This window comes from Alexandromys fortis, unplaced genomic scaffold (genome assembly GCF_014885135.2).
Source record: "Alexandromys fortis isolate MF-2015 unplaced genomic scaffold, M_Fortis_MF-2015_v1.1 scaffold_111, whole genome shotgun sequence".
Lineage (NCBI taxonomy): Eukaryota > Metazoa > Chordata > Mammalia > Rodentia > Cricetidae > Alexandromys > Alexandromys fortis.
Window position 1 is genome coordinate 5,890,596 of NW_026067996.1, and position 2,811 is coordinate 5,893,406.

At 35.3% G+C, this 2,811-nt stretch overlaps 1 long non-coding RNA gene across 1 annotated transcript in view; it reads left to right on the forward strand.

Annotated features, from left to right (window-relative positions):
• The window catches only part of LOC126512443 (uncharacterized), a 12,317-nt gene extending 10,295 nt beyond the window's left edge, over positions 1 to 2,022 (forward strand). Inside the window, exon 3 of the long non-coding RNA XR_007595042.1 lies at positions 1,920 to 2,022. This is a non-coding gene — a long non-coding RNA (uncharacterized lncRNA). The remainder of the gene's footprint in view (positions 1 to 1,919) is intronic.
• Positions 2,023 to 2,811: the final 789 nt, after the last annotated feature.

Below are 2,811 nucleotides of genomic sequence, written 5' to 3' on the forward strand. Positions count from 1 at the left end.
TATATATAAATCATTTCAATGTGGATCAAAGACCTTAATGCAAACCCATAAAATTTCAAACTACTAGGAGAAAACACAGAAGAAATACTACAAAACAGGTTTGGGCAAAGGACCTTCTTGATAGAACTTCAATAGCACAGAAAAGAACTGGGAAAAGTAAAGAAGCATCTTACAGAATGGGAAAAACAATCTTCCAACTTTACATTAGAAGAGGGATTAGTATCTAAATACATAAAGAACCGAAAAGTCAAAACATCAAAATGTCAAATGATCAATAAATGGGTAATGAGCTAGAAGATAGTTTTCAAATGAAAAATACAAATCACCCATACAATTTGAAAATGTGTTCAACATTCTTAGTCTTCTAGAAAATACAAACTAAAGCTGCTTTGACACTGTCTTTCACCTCAGTCAAAATAACTATCATGAAAAAAAAACAAGACAAAGATATGAGGAAGGACCGACTGCTACACCCTATTGGTCAGAACATTAATTGGTGCGATATCTGTGGAATTCAGAGTGGAGGTTTCTCAAAATTTAAAACTAAATTATCATAGGTACCACATTACCTGTTCATCACTGAGAGGCCCTAATTCAATGTATCATACAAATATTTGCAAATTCCTGTTTATAGTATTCACAATACTGCATGTGATTGTAGCCTATTTGTCCATAAACAGATGACTGGATAAAGAAAACCCAACAGAATTATTTTTTAGCTATTAAAATGGGATGTGCTATATAAGAGAATAACAGCACCAATAACAACAACAATAATATAGATTGATAAAAACCAGCAAAAAATGGTGGGCAAGAGATCATCCATCTCCTTTCTAAGCTCTGTATCACTATGCCTTTAGCTTGGCTCTTAAAATATTTCACTGCCAAAAAATGAGAACATTATATTTGCAGGAAAATGTATGGAACTAAAGATTATTAGAGTAAGTGAAATAAGCCAGTTGTAGAAAAAAAGTACTGCATGCATTCTCACATTTTTATATGGCATCTAGATTTACGCTATATATGTATGTGCAATGTGTGCAGGTTATGACATTTAAAAGATCATGATGGTGTTAGGGGAACGAGAAGGGGGATGAAATTCCATGAGACTTGAAAGCAGAAGGAGGAAGGACTTAGAAGAAAGGAAGTACAAGAGGGGAAAGGGGGAGACGATAGAGGGCTGTGAAGGAGAGGGGAGAGTAAGAAAAACATACAGTAACATCTGGGGGAAAACAGAAGGCTGTTGAGGAGGAGGTAGAATAAGAATAATATATAATAACATCTGACTATTAAAACACAATGAAACCCATCACTTTGCGTGGCAACTTTAAAAAAATAACACAGTAATAAGAGATAAAGTTTGATTTGGATTATTGTTTCAGAGGTTCCATTACTTGGTCATTTGACCCCATCTTTTGGATTTATCACAAAAGGATAAATCACAGTGGGACTGTGTGGCAGAGGAAGCCTTTTATATTAAGTTTGAATACTAATGTTGGAATTTAGTTTTCATTTTTCCTAATGAACATTTAGTTGCATGAATATTTATCTTCACTTTGCACGTCAATTGTTGCTCATTCTTTATTGTGTCCCTAGAACTTTGGACAATAATCCCACTTTAGGATGCTTAGTGAATATCAGAACAATGAATAAAAAATGGAACAAGGAGATGCAGGGATGAATGTTGGCTGGAACAGAATTTGTAACTCTAGCCATGAAATGTGAAAAGAAATGGTTAAAAAGAAGAGAAAATGAGTTTTAGTTACTAGTTGATAATACTCATTGAAAAAAAAGTGACCAACCTAATTTATAAGAAATAAGACAGCTGGATTTTTATGGTTTGCTTTTGGCCTGAAAAGCCCATAATTTGACATTTGTTTTAATTATGAAGTTTTAAAAATCTTTAATCTTGGTTTCAGGCTGCATTTATGTCCTCCATTTGATTAGGATTTGGAATTTAGGAGGAAAGACCCATTTGTACTCTTCTTCGGAGCCTGTGGTACTGAGAATTGGACACTGAAGCAAGTTTACACCTTACGAGGCTTCAGGAGAAGGGAGCAGAGAAAGACACAGTGCGCATCTCAAGCCTCTAGAGAATGTGCTTTGTGGGAAGGAGTGATCCAGGAGCAGGAATTTCCAGTGCGCCTTGAGCATCTGTTTTTGCAGAGAACTCAGGAATGCAGAGTTCTGACTTCATGGGGGTCAATGAATAGAAATTTTGAAATAATAATGGTAATTACAATGTCTGACTTTCACTAAGCATTTATATTATGCATGTACATTGGGTTTTCTTTCTTAAGTTTTTATTAATCTCTGATACTTCTCTCATACCAGGGCAAAGGTTTTCTGTAGCAAGTATTTTTAGGCTTTGTGTTTTATTCAGTCTGTGTTAAAGCTACTTAATTTTCTATTCTCTGGAGAGAAGCAGTCATAGGTAATACGTAAATGAGCGGGTGTGACTTGCGACAATATATTACGTACTGAGGCAAAGGGAGCCATTTGCCAATTCTGGAAATACATCTTTGAATTTTAATCTCTAGAGCCAAGACTTAAACTCAAGCCTGTCTATGCGGCTATCCCTTCTCTCAGCCACACATTAGATGACTTGATACTGGGATCCAGGAGGATAACAACAGCAGAACAACGCCTATATTGTAAAGAAAGCAAATAGAAGGCAGGAGACAAGCCGAAATGACAGAAATTCAAATGGAATTTACTGGCATAAAATGAAGTGATAAAACTTAGAAGAGAGCTAAAAATTTAGGGAACATAATCCTTACGACTTGATCATTAATGGATTACATAACGGTG